Source organism: Podarcis gaigeae (assembly GCF_964106915.1).
Source record: "Podarcis gaigeae genome assembly, chromosome: 6".
NCBI lineage: Eukaryota > Metazoa > Chordata > Lepidosauria > Squamata > Lacertidae > Podarcis > Podarcis gaigeae.
This window is the reverse complement of record NC_139682.1, coordinates 51678072-51700158: the sequence shown is the minus strand read 5'-3', so window position 1 is coordinate 51700158 and position 22087 is coordinate 51678072. Positions and strand designations below refer to the sequence as shown.

The 22087-nt window shown below is 44.4% G+C and overlaps 1 protein-coding gene and 2 long non-coding RNA genes across 4 annotated transcripts in view; 1 reads left to right on the top strand and 2 right to left on the bottom strand.

The window, feature by feature from the left end:
- Positions 1–1726: 1726 nt before the first annotated feature.
- On the bottom strand, positions 1727–13254 carry LOC310846299. Of its 2 annotated transcripts, XR_014565235.1 has the most exons (3): positions 12989–13254; positions 10347–10423; positions 1727–2349 (listed from the first exon to the last, which is right to left on the bottom strand). It is a non-coding gene; the product is annotated as an uncharacterized lncRNA (long non-coding RNA). The 2 variants fall into 2 exon arrangements; XR_014565236.1 differs by lacking the exon at positions 1727–2349 and having other exon boundaries at positions 9762–10423.
- A 35-nt stretch (positions 13255–13289) lies between these two features.
- PTCH2 (patched 2) overlaps positions 13290–22087 on the top strand; it is a 72779-nt gene continuing 63981 nt past the window's right edge. Inside the window, exons 1-2 of the mRNA XM_083742318.1 lie at positions 13290–13822; positions 14761–14911. The gene's annotated coding sequence lies outside the window, so the exon portion shown is untranslated. The remainder of the gene's footprint in view (positions 13823–14760; positions 14912–22087) is intronic.
- On the bottom strand, positions 15580–18209 carry LOC310846303. The gene is made up of 3 exons (XR_014565241.1): positions 18058–18209; positions 17336–17695; positions 15580–16957 (listed from the first exon to the last, which is right to left on the bottom strand). It is a non-coding gene; the product is annotated as an uncharacterized lncRNA (long non-coding RNA).

The window sequence follows — 22087 nt, the reverse complement described above, 5'->3', positions numbered from 1 at the left end:
TGCCTGTTTTTAAGGAAAGAGCTGCTGCTGTGATGTTCTTATTGTTGTGATTCATATTTTATATTATTGATTAATTACTTTTTAATGATTTCTGTGTTTTTAGCTTTTCTGTTTTAGCTGTATTTTGCACTTTTTTTGTAAGCCGCCTTGAGTCCCAGTCCAGGGGAAAGGTGGGATATGATGATGATGATGATGAATAGTGGATGTTACAGTGGATATCAAAGGAAAATATACCACAGGCTAGCCATTTAGTGATCCAACTCCTGTTGTTTATCTTAAACTTTTGGCAAGCTTTGGCTTACCTCAGGGCATATATTACCATTCCTTTACTATCTTAGAGTGTGTCCTGACCACTCAGAAGGTTTTTGTTCTGTTGTTAGTATTCACCTGACGATGGAGCACACAGTATACCATTTCCTGTGCTTTGTCACTGTTTGCCTTACCTTTGCTGATTTTGGCAGAAACTGAAAGCCTGAGTGCTTTATGTCACTGTTTTACAGTTCCACATTTAGTCACCTCTTTTAGGTTCATTGCATCAAAAGCTGGTAGCACTTACTACCCTAAACATTGTTATTCATTCCTTTAATTTATTTAATTAATTTGTATACTGCCCTTCATCTGAAAAGCTCAGGGTGGTTCATAGCATAAAAATACATAATAAAAACACATAATAATAAAAACAACAACAAGGCAAAGCAATAAACCCCCTGCATAAGAATACCGAGACTATGCAGTGATTATGGATTCCATGAAACCAAGGGAATATTTTTTAAATGGATGGAGGACAGGAGAGAAATGGTAAACCTGAGTCCCGTTTAAAATCTCTTAAACCTCTTCAAGGTTAAATATTGATCTAAATGTGAATATTACTATACTAGCATAGTCATGGTAAAACAAGCTCCAGTAGAGTGGTATGCATCTAACCATTTAGCCAAAATAGTTTTATTTAAAACAACACGCATGTCACAATTCAAAATACAATTCCAGGATCATGGTGCAAAATACAAGTTCTTGAACTTTTGTGTGTCAGAAAGAGGCTCTTCGCTTCTTAAAATGTTTGGTTCACAGGAATCTGACTAGCAGAACTTTTAAATTGCACATCTAAGCCTGGTTGTTTGGTCTCTGCTACCAGATATTGGCCCAGAGGAATATTAGTTCATTTTCATTAGACAAAGTGATAAACATGATCCTGATCTTTTTTTCCCCTAAGGGGAGCAGCATTTTTTTTCCCATTTAACACAGGAGAATCAAAATTATAAGCCAACCCTGCCCATTCCTTCATAAATTAAAAATAACCACATTAAAGAACTGGCTCCAAATGGAAAGATGTGAAGCAGCAGCTGTCTAAGATGAAAGGCTGCCTGTCTCTCCACATGCAGCCCTGTGCAGCTCTTTGGTCCTCCTATATGGCCCAAGTTAACTCTGCATCTAAGTCCTTATGAACTGCTCCAGCATCTAATGTCACATTGCACTTGTGGAAAAGAATGCAGAAGGATAACTTTGTTCTTCAAATACCCAGAGAAAACTTCAGCACCCTATTATCTTTTTAAAATGTAACTAGCGATAGAACTCAAGGTACCAATATATTGGACTATTCTGGGACATCCTGTGAGGACGTTAAAAAACAAAAGCATGCCCACATAGTCAAGGCATTTAGATGTTGCCTTGATAGTGCCATAAATTGTGAGATCTGTCTAAAGTTCAGGTTAGTGGATTGGACATTTTAAAAACTTAACATTTTACTTTAAAAAATAAAGAATCTCATCCATTACCCCTTTGTGTTATTCTACTGTAACCCAATGTTGCTCTACTTCATACATAGCCAGATAACCCAGATCATATTCTGATTCATTCTATAACTTTGGGGTTTGCTAAGTACAAAATGTGCATTGCTTGCATTTGCTGGAAATGGTTCTCATGCATTTAAACCTGTGTATTCGCATAGAAGCAGCAGTTGGGAAAAGATCAACCTTTCCCACTCTCCTAAGTGAATTTACTGAGAAAATAACAAAGGTGTGTTGAAATCACAACAGTATGCTGATCTTAGGTGACACACTATGTCTGTCTTTTGTATGCAAGTATCCTGAATACAAAATGTAAATTGAAAAGTGAGCCTGAGGAGCTGGTATCATAGTTTTTTGCAAGGTCTTTGCTCCTATGATAACTCCCCATATCTATATCAGATGTTATCTCCTTGTCTTTATGATCCTGTATTGCTTAGTGTCGTGAGACGGGATGGGCAGCCTCAGTGAGCAGATTAGAACTGAGGTCCTCAATTCAAGTTTTCTGCTGCTTGCAAGTGCTACTGACTGCTGGAGGAACCGGCTTTTCCTTTTTGCCTTTTATGACCTGCAGGTGTTTGGGGCAAGATAAAAGTAGATTATCAAAGCACAGATTTGCTCTTGATGTAGTCACTGTGTGTGGCAGCAGTGCAATTATGAATAATTCCAAATAATGGTTCCTCTAGAAATCACAAGATAGCTGTTTTAATTTAACCCTCTAGTGATCTGGCAGTGAGATTCTGGGGTCTGCTCTGCACAAGGCTCACCTTACACATCCTTCCAGTAACAGAGGTGCTTCCTCTGGGTTCATGCTAATGTAGTTGTGTCTTGTAGCAGGCACCCTCCACACGGCTAGTTCCTGCTCCCTTGCATCCTAGCAGCTGCTTGCCTCAATCCTCTTCCAAGTGGAAGCCATCAGCTCTTGAGTCCCTACAACTGCACAGATCTCTGCAAGGCAGTGGCTTCTCTAGTGGGCTGCTCTTGTACTGTAGTTATATCTTGTCTTTATCATTTTACTTATTGTGACCCATTTCCATCACACATCCTAAGCCATGATATGCCATAGTTCACAGTACTTCCTTCAAAAAGCCCTGGGGCTCAAGCAGCCACCACCCCACCCCCAAACACCTTCAGTGTCCAATTTGCCTGTTGTACATTGTTGTAACACACACACACACACACACACAGAGAGAGAGAGAGAGAGAGAGAGAGAGAGAGAGAGAACGTAATCATTTTGAAGTTGGTGGAGCTACAAGTGTGACCAACAGGTCCAATTTAAACATGAAATTATATGGCCACATTAAACTTGAAGAGCTCACACTGTGCTATCAACACCCATGACTAGCACCACATTTTCTTTGGCACGGAGTGCTATGCAGGCAAGTAAGTATCAAAAGAGGCAACAGCCACATCTTTACCTCTTTTTCCCTTTCCCATTCTCATCCCTGCAGATCTGCATGAGGCCAAGTTTGAAAATGTGTCAATTACATGTGGCTGTACTCTTAAAATAGGCAGGATGAGGGCTGCAAGACTACCAATATCACATCAGGTGTTTCCTCTTCAAGCATCATCTAGAAAAGCACTCTGCACTGTGGTAAAAAATAGCTTGGCCCAAATGGACACACTTTCCCGGTGTAATGGGGTTTCCGGCTGTGGGGAAATCTCACGGATTGCTTGATTCCCCCAAAAGACCTGTAGACTGGCCGTCAGAGCCTAAAGGTAGAGATCTCTCCTCAGGGCCCAGGAGAGGGGAGGTGGCCTCTAGTGCCAGTGGGTCCACACAGGATGGTGCAGGGAGTAGACCCATCTCCTCCCCTGTTTTATCCTTTTATTTTCATGGGACTGAAACTTTTTATCATCTGCGCTGCCCTTTCAGTAGTATCTACCGTATTTTTCCTTCTATAACACGCAGATTTTTTCTTCTAAAAAGGAAGGGGAAATGTCTGTGCGTGTTATAGAGCGAATGTGTGGTCCCTGGAGCCGAAAAATCATGCAAAAATCAAATCGCGGCACGCTGCACGGAGAAGCGAAAGAGAAAGCGGCTGCTTTCCTGCATTCTGCCTCAGGGTCTTACTGCCCACCCTCCTCTGTTTCGTTGCTGTGTTTGCTGAAACGGAACAAAGAGCAGGGAAAGCCCCTCCCCTCCAGGCAAGCTCCAGTGCTGCTGGGGGAGAAGGAGAGAGAGGGGGGGAAGGGAGAGAGAGGGGGGGAGGGGGAGGGAGAGAGAGAGGGAGAGGGAGGGGGGGAGAGAGAGAGAGAGAGAGAGAGAGAGATGGCTGGCTTGGGTGGGGGGAAACTTTTGCCTTTCTTTCCTCCCTCCCGTTAAATCCCTCTCCTGCATTCTTAGCCAGCTGCTTCTCTGCACACCCCTCTAATGTCCCTTCTTTGTTTTTCCTTCGCTCCCCACTTAAAATGTGGTTACAAAGCATGGATCCTCAGGATCTTTGCATTGGGTCACCCCAAATTCACCATCAGATCACATAGCATGTCCATGGCTACAGCCTGCACAAAAAAAATCACGCACCCACTGTTGCCTGGGGCTGCAATGGTGCAAAAATGTGGTTACAAAGCATGGATCCACAGGGATTCTCAGGATCTTTGCATTGGGTCAGCCCAAATTCACCATCAGATCACATAGCATGTCCATGGCTACAGCCTGCCCCCCCAAAATCACGCACCCACTGTTGCCTGGGGCTGCAATGGTGCAAAAATGTGGTTAAAAAGCATGGATCCACAGGGATTCTCAGGATTTTGGCATTGGGTCACCCCAAATTCACCATCAGATCACATAGCATGTCCATGGCTACAGCCTGCCCCCCCAAAATCACGCACCCACTGTTGCCTGGGGCTGCAATGGTGCAAAAATGTGGTTAAAGAGCATGGATCCACAGGAATTCTCAGGATTTTGGCATTGGGTCACCCCAAATTCACCATCAGATCACATAGCATGTCCATGGCTACAGCCTGCCCCCTCAAAATCACGCACCCACTGTTGCCTGGGGCTGCAATGGTGCAAAAATGTGGTTAAAAAGCATGGATCCACAGGAATTCTCAGGATTTTGGCATTGGGTCAGCCCAAATTCACCATCAGATCACATAGCATGTCCATGGCTACAGCCTGCCCCCCCAAAATCACGCACCCACTGTTGCCTGGGGCTGCAATGGTGCAAAAACGTGGTTACAAACCATGGATGCACAGGGATTCTCAGGATTTTTGCATTGGGTCAGCCCAAATTCACCATCAGATCACATGTCTGTGGCCACAGCATGAAGCACAAAAATGATACATCCACTGTTTCATTCAGAATGTTTTTTCCCTTGTTTTCCTCCTCTAAAAACGATGTGCGTGTTATGGTCAGGTGCGTGTTATAGAGCGAAAAATACGGTAGTTTCTTGACATACATCTCAAAATGTGATTATAAGACCTGGAGACTGACTTATGGGTTCAGTTCTCTTCAGGGAAGTATTTCTTTCATTAGAAATGTACCCTGTAAATACATTTGCATTGCATTTACAAGCCAACGGAGAAGAATTGTTCTCCAAATGCTGTGAGGCTCAAGAGACTCCAACATTTTTATAATAAAATCAGCCATATCTTTGTTCTGGTGTGTCATGTGCAGCCTGTGTGTTCTGATAGATAGGCCAGCCTATCTTGTGGCAGGCCAGTTTAGCAATGTAATATTATCAGAGTCCCATTTTTGTCAGACCAGTTATGAATGTGTTGGCTGAGATTCGTGTTAGGAATAGTGAAGATACAATAACTACTCTGCTTTCTGGAAGGAGGGGCAGGGGAACATGGCAGATTGTGCATTTATCACTCCGTCTCTGGAGATGCCCATTTTCCAGCCTGGAAAACTAGATGACAATTTAAAAAATATTGTTTGAACACAGCAGCAAACTCTAGATGTAATTTTAAAGCTAGATGTAAAACAAATCTTACCAATGTGCTTTTGGCCCTGCTGGGTGTGTGGCCAAAACCAGCGGCGTTGCCAATTAATCGGTGTAATTTTGCTATGAGTAAATACCATTTTCCTAAACACACTAATTGCTGGGAAGATATGATTTTCTTCATCTTAATGACATACAGGGTTGTTATAGCTGAAGGTCTAGAAATCTGCATAGCTTCTATTATATCCCAAGGCACTGAGCTTTCTAGCACGGGATCTACAAAACATTATGCACATTGTGCACATCTAAGCAAATTTGCAGCATCAATTACAAAATTCACATGCTTTGTTTCAGACCTTGAGTTACAAGGTTTAGTGCAGATATCCATATACACATGAATACATGCAGCCATACATTTATACCAACTCTAACTAAGCTGCCAACCCAGAGTGGTAGCCTTTCAAACATATCCCAGGAACTACATTTAGGAACATAGGAAGTTGCCTAGCACTTAGTCAGGCCATGGAGCCATCTAGATCCTTATTATCCATCCTGACAAGCAGCAGCTCACAAGGTTTTCCAGTGGGGTCCCTTCCAGTCCTCTGTGGGAATGCTGGGGATTAAACCTGGAACCCTTTACATCCAAAGCTGAGGCTCCACCACTGAGTTATGGCCCAGGGCCACTTACGTCAACGTGCACAACAGCCAAGTGGGATAGCTCAGTTGGTACAGCATGAAGCTCTTACTTTCAGGGTTGTGGGTTCAAGCCCCACGTTGGGCAAAAGATCCCTGCACTGCAGAGGATTGGACTTGATGGTCATCATGGTCCCTTCCAACTCTACAGTTTTATTAAGTCAATGTGCACAGCAGCTTCAGACAAGGGACACTTGCAGGTATCCAGTATCCCAGCTCTACAAATGCAATACACTAGGGAGCTCAGAGCCTGCTCCAGCCCAGAAGAAGGGCATATGTGCTCAGCATTTCTTGGGAGAGCTTGGACAGTAGATGTTTTTGGACTTAACTGCTTTCCCTGCTCCCTGGCCAGAAGTACAAGAAAGCGGCCTTGAGGAAATGGCTCTGGCATGATATGTATGTGTCTATGCGAGAGTGCACACCAGTTTCTGACCCCTTGCTGTCATTTAGAAGAAGAAGAGTTTGGATTTGATATCCTGCTTTATCACTACCCGAAGGAGTCTCAAAGCAGCTAACATTCTCCTTTCCCTTCCTCCCCCACAACAAACACTCCGTGAGGCGAGTGGGGCTAAGAGACTTCAGAGAAGTGTGACTAGCCCAAGGTCACCCAGCAGCTGCATGTGGAGGTTCATCAGATTATGAGTCTACCGCTCTTAACCACTACACTACACTACAACACAGCTGCCAAACCAAAGTTCAAACAGAGGCTTCTTCTCCCATTGTCAGGCTCTCAAGAGAGGAAGCACCTGTATATACTCCTCTTCCCCAGTGGTGGTAACTCCAGTTAAGGAGTGCAGCTAATCCTGAAGTAGCAGGGTTTTACTTCATCTCCCAGGTTTGACTTGCTGTTCCCATGAGAGTTAAAAATATTTATACATCAACAGACTATGTCCACACATGTGAGTACTTGGTAGGTATACCTGAGGGGGAATGACACTCTCCACTTTTCAGAACACTGTCTCTTAAGATCTCTGATTAATCTGCATTTGAGAATACAGGTTACCTCCACATATGAGTGGCAGTGGGTCGAGAAATAACTGTTGCAGGCACAGCAAGCCAGTGGCTAGGCAAAGCTCATAAACAGATAGTGTGTTAAGGCAAACTTTGGGTTTATAAGGTTCCAGAATTTCTGGGTGCCACATCAACTGGGATGCTTAAGGCTGTTTCAGTGCTGACCATCAAGATAAGAAAGCAAGGAGCTTGTGAGGCCTGCACTTGAGGGCAGCTGAGGAGCCTACCATTGGGCCTTTATCATTCAAGGAAAACTGGAGGGGTTAGGGGATTTTCTTGGCTTTTGTATTTTAGCGGAAAGTAAAAGATCTGCCCCCTGGTTCCTTGCCCCCACCCCCCTTCCGCCCCCCACCTCAAGGAAAAGGACTAGCGTCTGGTCTTGTATGCATAAGCTAATCCTTTGTGCAACATCTAAATGGTTAATTGTGTTTGAGGAAGACGTACAGGCAAATGGGGGGCGGGAGAGACCACCCAGCATGAAACAGACAAGAAAGAGCAATCTTTGCAATGTTTAACCAGGGAGAGAGCAAAGTTGTTTAAAAATATTTAATTTACAACATTCCACTCTGCTGATTATAAGCCAGGCAGCCAAGAAAACGCCACTGCGTGTGGGGAACCATCCAGGAAGTTTGCAACAAATTCCTTGGATTGTTTTTAATCTTCCTCTGTCAAGCGCTTTTTAACCCAACCACTGCTACACTTAGGTTGCCAGAGGCCAGTAAAATAAGAGCCCATGCCTTCCTTCTCAAGAATTGTGTTTTTATTTTATTTTATTTTTAAGGAAGCCAGAGCAGAGAGGGAGCAAGCAGAACAAACTATCATCTATCTATCTATCATCTATCTATCTATCTATCTATCTATCTATCTATCTATCTATCTATCATCTATCTATCTATCTATCTATCTATCATCTATCTATCATCTATCATCTATCTATCATCTATCATCTATCTATCATCTATCTATCTAAGCTGTCATCTATCTATCATCTATCTATTTATCACATTTATATTCTGCCTTTTTAACAAAGAGCTTAAGGTAGTGTTCATGGTTCTCCCCCCATTTCATTTAATCCTCACAATAACCCTGTGAGGTAGGTTAGGCTGAGAGGCAGTGACTTGCCCAAGTTCCCCCAGTGAGCTTTTCATAATACTTTTGGCAAGATGTCAGTATCGCTTCACTAGCTGAATGAAGAGACTCTGCATCTTCTTTGGCCCTAAAGTGCCAGTTCTGTTACCTTTGCCATGTAATATCATGGGAGTACCTGTCATGCTCAAGGCCTATGGTAGGGTTACAAAGAGAGAGATGGTACACTGCCTTTCCACTCATTTCCACATCGGCAGGTTTTTGGACTTCTAGAGTGGTAAACTGTGTCACTGCTGATATGTATATGTATATGTATTAATATGTGGATGGATAGCCAGTGTAATGCAGTGTTAAGAAAAGCAGTAGCCAGCATCATGATCTCTTGAGGTTTTGGACTACAACTCCCATCAGCCACAGCTACCGGTGATGAGAATTGGAAGGCACCACATTGGCTACCCCTGGATAAGAGTGTCAGACTAGGACCAAGAAGACCCATGTTCAGATCCCTGCTTTGGAAAGGAGCTCACTGGGCGTCTTTGGGCCAATCATCATCTTTCAACCTAAGCTTCCTTACAGGGTGATTGTAAAGATAAAGTAGGACAAGTTTGTTTGTTTGTTTGTTTGTTTGTTTGTTTGTTTGAATATTTATATACCACTGTATGATAAAGATGTATCACATTGGTTTATAATAATATAAAATCATAAAACCAAACAATAAAATCATAAAGTTAAAAACAAGTTAAAAGCAAAAAAGGAATTAAAAACAAACATCAATAGTACTTATGCTGCCCTGATAATCCTGGATAATATACTCTACCCAGAGGTAGGCTCACTCAATCAGATCCGTTCACACATTGCAATTCATAATGCTCCCATATTCTGCTGGAAGCAAAAGAGAAGACCTTGTGGTCATTGGCTTTATTCAAGGCCACAGCCGGCCCTGCCATTAGCCCTGCCTTGAGAGGCAGCTGCTGAGTGTTGGGGGTGGGGAGCAGAGGCAGCAGCCCCTTCCAACCGAGGTAAATCGCCTCTGTTGAACAGCAGAGTGACATATGTGACTCATATCCTACTCTGTGCTTCCAAACTAGCCTGCTGTTTTCAATGGGACATTGTCATGTTGTTAGTGATGAAATACAAATTCAGTTGCCTGCCTCCTTGATTTCTGAATGTTGAATGATGGGTGCCATCTTGTCCTTGGCTTCATGCAGTAAGGCCGCACCCTGAAGGTCAAAGATGCCCAAGCAAGATCTGGTTGGCATAGGGTGTAGGCGGGGTGGGTGGGGAAAGATTGGCAAAACACAGTTTTGATAACAGATTTAATAGAACGATCACTCTGCCAAACAGGGAATGAAGCAAGGTGTCTCATTCATTTCCTTGTCTCTACTTTTCTTCACATCCACACTGTACATTGAAAACACTCCTATGCTACTTTAACAGTCATGGCCTACCCCCACCCCCCAAATCCTGGGAACTGTAGTTGTTAAGGTGCTGGGAATTGTTGCTTTATAAAGGGTGTCCTAACAACACTCAGCACCAACAAACTTGCAGTACCCAGAATTTTCAGGGAGAGGCCATGACTGCTATAAGAGTGCTTTCCATATATGGTGAAGATGTGATTTCTGTCTCTCTCATCTAAGTAGAGGATTGTGGGAGAGTCACTAACTTGCTTTCAGAAGCAGACAGAAGAGAAAAACTAGGAATAATTGGCTTACATGTGCTGTAAATGGAGTGTAGTGAGTAGACAAAACGGAAAGTATTTATTTTACTGCCTTTATATCCCATCTTTGCTCCAAGGAAATTTTCCATTGCATCTACCTTTACCAGGCCAAGTCTAAGGTTATGATATTGGCATACATAGGAACCTGCCTTATACAGAGGGGGGCTGACCTGCTGTCCAAAGGGCGTCCCATTGGAACGCCCTGTGATCCATCAATTCCATGGGGGATACACTCAGATGGGAGCCCCTGTTGAAGACAAAACAGGTAAAGTGTGTCAACTCCAAATTGAGCTTTGGCCAGATCCCAAACCTTACATTTCTTTCAGTAGAGAGTGTTTCCCAACCTTGGGCCTCCAGCTGTTTTTGGACTACAACTCCCATCATCCCTAGCTAGCAAGACCAGTGGTCAGGGATGATGGGAATTGTAGTTCAAAAACAGCTGGAGGCCCAAGGTTGGGAAACACTGCACTAGAGAATATAGTCCCGGAAGCCATTAGAGAAGCCATTAGAGCAGCAGCAACTAGTCCTTCTTACTGAGTTGTGCCTTGCCTCTCTCAGTGTCCCCTCCAACGATATCTGCCATAGGCACCAGAAGTTCAGTCTTGTCCAAGTGAGTTTGGTCAGCTTGTGGGGTCTATGGCAGCCCAATAACCCCTTTCCCAGACCTCTGAGGCTTTGGGGAGTAAAAGGTCTTTCCTGATGAAAGCTCAACTGTATTTTTACTTCTTCACAAATTGTTTCTGGCATTAGACATCTGTGTATGTTGCAGTTGAGATTTGTGATCTGTATTTTAACCTATTTTGCATTTTATGGAATGGTTTTATTGTGCACCACTTAGACACATCATTTTGAGTTGTAAGTAGGTAGGTAAATAAATGTATGTTGGATTTATTCCGTACGTACCCGTTCATTCCTTCTCCGTAGGTCAGAAACTCTTTGCTTCCCACCCAGGCCCACTGTAGAGATAACTTATCCCAGTTTCTGCTGTTCCACAAAACTGACAAGAACCTAGATATGCAATGCAGTTCACAAGGCTAGCTTCCAGTTGTGAGTTAGGGGGTATCTCAGGGAATGATACCTACCAATTCCTAAAGTGCTTCCTGACTGTGTGGTAAATCACTGGGCATAATGATGGAAGAGGAGTGAATACAAAATGGGGTATAAGCAGCTTGAACCACTGTACCACCACACAGTAGAACAAAACCCAGACATGGTTGTGATGTGGCTTTACAAGGTAAACAGACAACATACATTAATGACAGGTCTCCAATCTATTGCTTCTCCAAGTAGGTCCAAAACCCTGGCGGTCTGCTGCCAGTCAGTGGGCCCTTTCATATGCTAGTGCATGCTGCTAAATCGCTGCCCTCCTGAAGCTGGGAGCAACAAACCACAAGCCTTGGCTTCCCATGGCATATGAACCAGCACTCATGGTTTGTTCAAAACACAATTTGAAAGCAATGAGCAAACCTTGGCTAACCATTGTGGTATGTTTGGAGCAGGGGGCAAACCCACGAGTGCTGCTTCAGATGTCATAGTAAGCCAAGTCTTGTTTGTTCCTCCCAGTTTGAGGAAGAGTGGAGTAAAATGGGAGTGATTCAGCAGCATGGACTTGCACTCTGTTTGTTCACAGTAAGCCATGGTTTGTGGCTTTCTGCAACATGCAGACAGGACCACTGACTGGTAGCAGTTCTCCATGTTTGTGGCTGACCATGAGGCATGAACACAGCCAGTGTAATGGAGACAATGAGTCAGGTGAACAAATGGGTATGTCATATGGCACCTTCCTATTCATCTTTCAGTGTTCTGTTCTGCTGTTTGCCTTGTCGAAGGGTCATCTCGAGCTAGTTGCTGTCACAGGCAAGGTAAGCAGAAAGACCATTCATCTGACATAGTAAGGACTTTGTTAGGTTATTCTGTAAGTCCCATGAGTTGTTTAATGACTGACAGTAAGCAAGAGATTTGTTCTTCTTTGTTTGAATCTCTGAGCCAGGCCTTTAGGTCCCTCTTAGTCTTAGACTTAGAGGCCAGCATTAGGAGCACGATAGACTGGGCAGAGATAGCAACGTGGCTTTCGAGAATACTCTGCTTGTGTCCTCTGAATTCTGTTCTGCCTGAGCTAACTTTATAAAGACTTTTTGGCTGCTGATGTGAGAGGGTTTGGTTTGTCAACTCCAAACATTCTGATCAGAGCTGTTGTCATGGTAGGAGTCTGGATACCTCAGGCAAATTTGGGGCTTCATTCCTGAATTTCCTTTTTCTTTCCTTCTTCCCCCTTCTCCCTTCCCCTCGAAGTCTCTAGGCAATTTACACATGCAGATAGAAGGGCAGGCAAAATTCTACCCAATTCCTCACTAATTAGTAATACCATTATTTATTTATTATATATTTGTTTATATTTGTCAGATGCCTCATAAATAAGTTCTCCGGACATAATGCAAATAAATGAAAAGCATAATAGCACCATAAAAATTCAGACTGTAACTTAAACATCTAGCCAAAAGAACAACAAAATAAAATACAGTATTTTAGCTCACATGAGCTAAAAAACAACCAGCAAATATAGAAGTACATAAAGACCACTAAGACTATCACAGGAACGAAAAAGAAAACCAAACACATGATATTAAATGGCTTGAGAGAACACAAAAGTCTTAAGCCTGATGCCAAAAAGAGAACATGGATGCCAGAGAAGGCAAACTTCCCCAGGAACACTTTCTGCCACTGAAAAGACCCTCTCTCTCCCTCTCATGACTACCCTCATAACTTTGGGTTGAGGGGGCACCTGGAAAAGGGCACCCACAGATGAGCTCACCATATAGGCAGGAAGAGGCGTCCCTTCAAGTCCCAAGGCCCTGAATTGTGTAGGCCTTTTAGGCCAAAACCAGCACTTTGAATTAGGAGACAGTGAGGATGAGAAAAGTGTGAGATATTATGTTCATAATGTCTGGTCCCAATTAACACTCTCACAGCCATATTTGGCATCTGCTGAAGCTTCCCGACTGACTCCAGAGACACGCAGCCCCACCCACAAACACATTCTAATAATCCAAATGAGAAGCTACCAACGCATGAAAGCTTTCACACACACACCTATATTTGCGTCAATCCTCTTCCCCCAGACTTTTGCCTGTGGGTAGGATCCCAATGATAAGTGGCATAATTCAGGACGCTCCATCTTGACTAGTTCTTTTCCTTGCTTCACCTGAATGTTTTCAGACCTGAGACGTCTCAGTGTCTGGATTCTAGTTGGTCCTCCACAGGTCTGAAGCAATCCCTGGCCTTGCCATCCTAGCCAACAGGCAAAAGCTTGGATTCCCAGCTGAACCACTGCCCTTTCCTCAGGCATTTTGTTGGTGAGCTGCTCATTCACAGAGATTGCCAGCAGCTCTGTGTGTGTGCGTGTTGTGGATCCTGGCTAAAAGTTGTGTAGCTGAGCTCAGTTTGTGTAGTAGTAACCTTGCCTAACACTATTGATTGCTTGCTTGGCAGCCTTTAAAAGTGTTTTCCTTCTGTTAATTAACTCCTGGTGGGAGCCAGAGACTTCCTTGTTTCTAGCAGTGGCCTATTAAGAGCGGGGAGCCCTGGGACACTGGCGAACCGCTGTGGGTTTGGCCTGCTCTCTTCTTCATGGCTGAGAAGGCCTGAGGTGAGTGCTGGGCAGCTTGTGATGATGCAGCCAACTCCAGTAGTTACTAGGTAGAAGAACGCTTGGAATAAAGGGGTTTCTGTCCAGGTGCCAAGGTTACAACCACCTTGCCAGCCAACTCAAACCTTCACGCTTCCCATGACGCAAGAGCCTGAGCCAATTTAGTCCCCCCCCCCCCCGTTCAGCATGGAATCACAGAGGTTTGTTTCTTCACTGTGAACGCATCAGAAAGAGCATGGCTAGCGGAGGCCCAACTCTGCCATCACTCCCCTGATGTCTCCTCTGCTCGGCAGCCACAGCACCTATTGTACACATACACACACTGCTGCCCCCAGTGAGACTCCTATATGGGGGCTTTTCATACAACCACAGGAAGCTGCATTGTACTGAGTCAGATCATGGGTCCGTCTGCCTAAATCTTGTTTATGCTGCCTGGCTCTCCAGAATTTCAGACAGTGTTTACCATAACTTCCAGGCTTACCTTACAAATTTCTCCTTTCTTTTGCTTTAGGTCACTACTCTCCTCCCAGCATCTCTCCATACTGAAGGGAGATAAATCACCATCTTGTGACTTCTTCTACAAGTCAGACTCTTCTTCATGTCCTAGGGTGGGAAGGTGGGGGGGGGGGAGTAGCCTCTCCCACTTTAATTTTCATTCTTACTCTACCTCCTTTCTGATATTCAAAGGGGTTTTTTTCTAATTGCCACAGTCAAATAGCTGTCTTTGATTCCTGCATCACACTTTTATAGCACAGGAACCTTTTTCTTCTTTTTGCTATCATCATGTGTTTATTTGTATGACACTGTTCCACAAAACTGTACCCAAAGTGGCTCACAACATAGCAAATGAACACTAAGTATAGGAATTCAAAAAACACATAATCAGCCTTTGATCTTTTGGCAACCTACTTAACTTTAGATTCATTGCTGTCTTGCAGCCAGACATGATGCAGAGATACATGGCCAGTTTCCAGTAATGCCCAGCAGGAAACTTCCCAATTTGTGACCTCTAACCTTCAGCTGTTCCTGGGATTCCACCATGCTGCCAGGCTCCATCCAAGTTTCTGAATGAAAATTCCAAATAGCATGGTAAGGCAAATTTTCATATCAGTTTCAGAGGTGGTTCCAGCTCATTTATTACCTTGGGCTGAATGAGGTTCAGAATATATCTAATGGTGGCCAGCAGCTTCCCCTAGTGGGAGTGCCAACTGGCTCTCACATGCATGGGCCCATTCAGCCCCCAAGATACATCTTTATAGCACTCAACCAATGTCTCCAGCTGTCTTACTGAGGAAGCATTTGGAGATTGGCTAGGAAGAAATGGCCATTACTTAGGGCTGCCATATTTTAAAAAGTGAAAATCTAGACACTGTTTCCGACCACCGAATCACGGCTATGTCCGGGAAATTCTGGACGTATGGCAACCCTACATTAATCTAAGCCAATACTTGAAGCCTTTAGGCTTTAGCTGCTCAGGGGCATTCAGTAGTTATAACAATGCTTTAGAACTATTTACTTGTGTAGAATCTACACATTTGCTGCAAAATGTATGATGGTCCATAGAAGTGCACAGCACATTTCATTAAGGTGTGCACCCTTAATGGGTGGATGGATGATTTATTTATTTAAACAAAGGAAGGGGGAGGGAAATGACAAGACAAACAAATAAGGATTAGGAAGAGGTAAAGAAGAAAAACAAGCCAACAAAACGATCACATCTAGAAGCCAAAACATCAGATTTTTCCTGCAGAGAAAAAGACCCTTGCCAAGCTGACCAGAGGCAGGGTAATTCTGGAGGGCCAGGGGCCAAATGGCTCCTCCCCCTTGCTTGCATGCCACAAAAGCAGGCCCTCACCCCACAGATCTCTCTCCACAAAAGGTGGCCAGTGGAGCTTGGATGGAGACAGAGGCATGAGAAGAAGAAGAAAAAGGCTGGATGGATTTTTAGCTTTTGCCTGAAAAGGAGGGAATTCCTGCTCCTTCCTTACTGCCATCACTGGAGCCAAGTGCCTTGTCGCCACTTCCAGAGACAGCTGCAGATCCATTCCAGCCTTTTTATTCTGCTTGCATCTCTCTCTGTCTGCTTCCCTTGGCCCCCAGTTTTTTAAAAACATTAGTATGTGTGTGAGCACACCCCCTTTGCATGTCTATCCCTAACCCAGGGACAAATCCTGACCAGGTTGAAGTCAGGCTGCCTAGTCATCTATGAAGATGGGTCTGCTATTGCTCTGTACTGCCTTGTATCCAGGCCATCAGAATAATCCCTTTTCCACCTCTGCCGGGGACTCTGATGTCACAGCCACTTAGTCTGATCTGCAAACATCGTGGGCTGACACCTTGTTAAACACTCACAGGGGGTCGTGCTTCCAGGCCTTTTCCTGACCTGCTTTCTTTTTGCCCACTGCAAAGTTTCAGTTGGCAGGCACTTCCCTTGCACTATTAGGTGTCATTCGAGGAACAAGGCACCCAGATCACTTACAAATTAATTTGGAGTTAAAACTACAGAAAATTAGGAACATGTTGCTTTGCAGACTTGGCTAGCTCTCAAGATAAATACATGGAAAACTCCTTCATTTGTAACTTTGCTCTGTGAAAAGGGAGGGGGGAGTCACAAGCATTCCTGCTTCCTGTCTCTTAACTGTTGTCAAGGCCTTCAACAGCTGTTTAATGGTCTGAGGCCTTACTTCCCAAGGAAAGCTGAAGCAAACAAACAAAGGATTGGAATTATTTTCCTTAGGGCCAAATTAAGGTAAATAAAACTGATGAAGCACACAATCTAAAACCCTTGTCAACCATTAGTTTTGCAGGAGAGTCGCCTTGAGGAGCTGGCCCTTTCCCCCAGCCAAAAAAAAAAAAAAAAGTCCTGCTAGCAAGTTCTGTTTCCAGTGTCATCACTTTGTCTTCATTGCTTTCTCACTTCTGGGTTGTCAGCTGAGGAGCCACTCTTAAAAAGACCAAATTGTACCCAGCGGGCCTCTGGTTTTAAACCTCCAATCTAAAAGCCAATTTCAATGGTAATCTCATGCCAACCAATACAGGGTTAGAGTAGTGCTCAGTCAGCATAGACGGACATGCCCTGGTGTGCACAGTCATAGGTTGTAATGGTATCATAATACCACAGCAGGGCAATTCAGCCTTTCTATGCTTGGCACAGGGACGCAGGTGGCGCTGTGGGTTAAAGCCTCAGCGCCTAGGACTTGCCGATCGAAAGGTCGGCGGTTCGAATCCCTGCGGCGGGGTGCGCTCCCGCTGCTCGGTCCCAGCGCCTGCCAACCTAGCAGTTCGAAAGCACCTCCGGGTGCAAGTAGATAAATAGGGACCGCTTACCAGCGGGAAGGTAAACGGCGTTTCCGTGTGCGGCTCTGGCTCGCCAGAGCAGCGATGTCACGCTGGCCACGTGACCCGGAAGTGTCTCCGGACAGCGCTGGCCCCTGGCCTCTTGAGTGAGATGGGCGCACAACCCCAGAGTCTGTCAAGACTGGCCCGTACGGGCAGGGGTACCTTTACCTTTACCTTTTTATGCTTGGCACAATTGTTATTGCCAGATGCAGAGTTGTGGCATTGTGCATGTAGCTGGTACAACAGGGCACAAAACCTGAAAATGGTTCTGCCACCACGGAGCTAGCTACATAGGCACAAACCTGTACAATTAATTATTGCTGGTAAGATGTTGTTATGAGTAAAGTAGGCCTGCCCACTTGTCTCATTTTGTCTGTCCCTATAATTCATACCTAGGTTACTATGCATATCTACCCAAATATTGGAGGGTTGGGTGTCACTGGTCTACAAAAATATATCAAAGGATGCATTCCATTGGTGGGCTCAATTATGAGCTCAATTTTAATGTTGGCACCCTCATAATGTTTTGCCATGCTGTAACCAGTAAATGGGACGCGGGTGGTGCTGTGGGTTAAACCACAGAGCCTAGGACTTGCCGATCAGAAGGTCGGCGGTTCGAATCCCCGTGATGGGGTGAGCTCCTGTTGCTCAGTCCCTGCTCCTGCCAACCTAGCAGTTTGAAAGCACCTCAAAGTGCAAGTAGATAAATAGGTACCGCTCCGGCGGGAAGGTAAACAATGTTTCCGTGTGCTGCTCTGGTTCGCCAGAAGCGGCTTAGTCATGCTGGCCACATGACCCGGAAGCTGTATTCCGGCTCCCTCGGCCAATAAAGCGAGATGAGCACTGCAACCCCAGAGTTGGTCACGACTGCACCTAATGGTCAGGGGTCCCTTTACCTTTACCTAGTAAATATCTACTAGGTTCAATACATCTTTTTGTTAGAATCATAGAATTATATAGCTGGAAGGCACCACAAGGATCATCTAGTCCAACCCCTTGCAATGCAGAAATCTTTTGCCCAACATGGAGCTCAATATTATTATTATTATTATTATTATTATTATTATTATTATTATTATTATTACATTTATATCCCACCTTTCCTGGGCTTAATAGTTCTTCCCCTTCTCATTTTATCCTCACAACAACCCTATGAGGTAGGTTAGGCTGAGAGGCAGTGAATGACCCAAGGTCACTTTGTGAGCTTCATGGCTGAGTGAGGATTTGAACTCTGGTCTTCCAAACCCTAGCCTGACACTGTAACCACTATACCACACTGTTTTTCTATGTTTCTGTATGTATTATACAACACTTTCCATATTTTCCCTGAGACTATTGCAACATTTTGCTCTTCTTGCCACTAAATATATTATCACAACCAGTGATGTCTAGAACAATTCCTCTGTATGCATCTATCTACACCCTGAGGTCAATGGGAGAGGCCCTTCTATGCCCTGTGAGGATGGGAATGCATAACCAGGCCTTCTCATCATCAGCACCCACTCTAGCCACTGCCCCAGAATATTTGCCTCACTTTACCTCTTTGAGTGTGTTCAGATATCAAGTTTAAATAGTTTTGTTTCATGGTACTGCCAACGTTTTCAATATTGTCCAGCAAGTGTTGTGTTTTTGTGCCCATACCTCTTGAATATTAATCCATTTTTTAAAAAACAACAACTTTATAATGTTTTATCATGTTCTTAAATCTATTTAAGCTTATCTGAGGACCCTGTGTTGTTGCAAGCGTGAGATACAAATATTTAATAAATAAGTAAAATAAACTCAGAATTCCATGCTAGGATCTAAGCAGGCAAAATGAGCTACACTAGGATGGCTCTGGAAAGGCCATGTTTTATGTCTTGCTATTACACGGCAAATTTCCTCCTTTAAAGCAGTGTTTCCCAACCTTGGGCCTCCAGCTGTTTTTGAACTACAATTCCCATCATCCCTGACCACTGGTCTTGCTAGCTAGGGATGATGGAAGTTGTAGTCCAAAAACAGCTGGAGGCCCAAGGTTGGGAAACACTGCTTTAAAGGGCTCTTTGGTCTCTGCAGTCTGACAGTCTTACTGACCGTGGAGCATATGACACAGTCAATGGTCCCCAATGGCGGCTGGTGTCCATAAGGAATGGCAGGGCAGATGGCAGGGAGATTGACAGTAGGTGGCGCCATAGCCAACAAGAGTCAGAGCCAACTCATTCTAGTTTTGTCCCCATCCTCTTCCCTGCTGAGTTTTACAAAGGCAACACTGAGATTAAGGAAGAGGAAGCTGACATCCAAGGCTGCTCTCTGGGATGGTTGAAGGTAAGAAGGCAGGCAGGTGGGAGCTGACTGATAGCTCACTGAGGTTGGTGGGGAAGTGCCCCCATTTGCCTTAATGGAATAGCCACTGCTGAATTGGCCTCTGATTCTAAGAGAGAAATCTAGAGACCTTGCATTCCCCCTGCCGTGTGTGTGTGTGTGTGTGTGTGTGTGTGTGTGTGTGTGTGTACCAGTCAATAGATGTCTGGAGGGCAATGCGTGTGCATGCCTGAAGGGTACATGCATCCATGCTTGAGGCATGTATGTGTGTGCAAAGCAGGTTGGACCGACTGCTGTGTGCTGGGACTGTGAGTGGGCGAGTTCCCTGCTCCTGCTGTCCTCTCCCTCCCCTTCTCCTCCCCCTCCTCAGTTCAATCCCCTACTGCAAAGAACTGCGCCTCTATTGTTTCACTCATGCAGATTTTGGGGTGTGAGGAGAGGAGGAGTGAGAAGGGAAGAGCAGGGACAAGATAAAAGCTTTGCTCTCGCCTCACCAGGCAGAGGCAGAGCCCACCCAAGTTTCAAGGCGTTCGCTCAGACGTCTGACCTCTGTGCCTGCAGAAGGTGCTTTCTTACATTTTCAACGGTGCTTCTGAATTGCAATTTCCTCCCTCGCAAACAGGACTTGGTATGAAAGGGACTACAGGGATGCATCCCATTCCCTCCTCCGTGATGCTATTTCTCTGTTGAGAAAGCCATGAAGAAGAAGAAAGAACTAGAAAGGCCAAGCCTCTAATCATGTATTGAGCAGTGCTGCTGCTGCCTTGTGTGCCCCATTACCTGTTTATAATCCCCCCTACAAACCCTTTCTGCGCTACAGATTCTTCTTTGGGGCTTCCAAGCTGAAGGTTGCATTAATGTAATCATTCTGGCAGCCGGGTAGATTTCTGCATCTTGTAAGAGTTGTTACTTTCTGAGTCCCAGAGAATGCAAGATGCCCCCAAATGGATGAGGTGCTTCTGTGTCCTTACCAGTTTCGTGCCTGCTTACAGCCATATCCTTACCATGCAGGTTGGATCAATAAAAGCACTAATCTCACTGGTCCTGACAAATCCCTGGCTCCTTCCAGAAGCCGTGCAACCACAAATCCTTCTTAACCCATCTGGCATCACCTTTCCCACCATTTCATTGCCAGATTCAGAATGTTGGACATCTAGACTTAGTGCAGTGAAAGGAGATGTATTTATAAATGTGCACGAAAAGAGAGAGCATAAGTTAGTCTTGGGCCAGCTTTTTTTTTTTCTTTTTTGCCTGTCACCTTTATACAATCAGAGCTTAAGAGGATCAGGCTGGCACTCACAGAGCCACTCTTGGTCAGGGTAAAACCTTACTTAAAGGCTGGAAATTATTTAGAAAAGGGTTATTCAGACCAACAAAGCTATCTGTGCTAAAGGGTGACTGAACCTCGTTCCTCTAAGACAGACCAAATCCAGATGGAGTTCATCAACCCCAGCCTTCCCTACTCCTGCTATTTCAGCTATGAATGCCCTCCCCCATATCCAGTTTATGCTGGTGCCACTAAGTAAAGGGCATTAAAGATTAACTGGCCCAAACCCCCAGTTTGGAAAACTCCAACAAATTCCATCTTGTCCAGTTTTCTGTTGCTACTCTCTGCCTAATTTATCAAGTTGATCTGTTTTTTGAAATGTTTGAGAACCCTCCAAATATCACTCTGTCTTCAGATTTTATAAACATGCTTACAGTGTGCTCATCCAAATCACAATGAAAACATTTAACACACAGCCCCCCCATTGTTTCTGTGGGACATTATTTGGCATCCTTTTTTCAAAAGGGTGTGGCACTTTGTACGCCAGAGAGACCATTAACTCTCTATAGTAGTACCAGTTTCATTAGAAGTTCTTTGCCTGTTCTTGCATAAAATGATCAAGCATCCTTCATGTGCTTCCTAATATTTAAAACACTGAAGAAGAAACCATGTCCTGGGACAAAATAGTTTTGCAGGTGTATGTCATATTTTAAGATGTATTGCGAATCATGAGAAGCCTCAAGAAGCATGACTAGCACAACTCCATTCTGAAACATTGGAAGCGGTGCAGAATCAAGGGACATTATTGCTCCATCATCTCTGGACGACACCCCTAATTTTGGATTGCTCTGCTCTTTGTAGCAGTTGATAGAACAGACACTGACATTTTGATTTGGGAGATCTGCTTGCAGTGATTTGTCTAGACCTGCTCACATGTGGATGCAGGATAGAGAATACAGATTGGGAATTTGGGAGTGATCTGGAGGATACAGGATGGGCCCCATTCCATGGGAGGTGTGTGAGGTGGGAAAGAAAGAAAGAAAGAAAGAAAGAAAGAAAGAAAGAAAGAAAGAAAGAAAGAAAGAAAGAGGGGGGGTCTCTCTGAAACTCCCCTCCCCAAGCAAGGAAGTTTCTCTCCTATCACTATCAGTGCAGTGAAACTGACTGAGGAGTGTCTCTACTCTGTCTCTCTGCATCTTCAACCAGGCTACCCCCCCCCCTTGCACAAATCCACCACAGGAAAAGAAAAGCCCCCAAAGAAGACAAAAGAGCCTGTTTTGGCCATGCCACCTGCTATCCCCTACCCTACAATACCGCCTTAAAAACTGGACAAACAAAAGGCCTTAAAATCTTAAAGG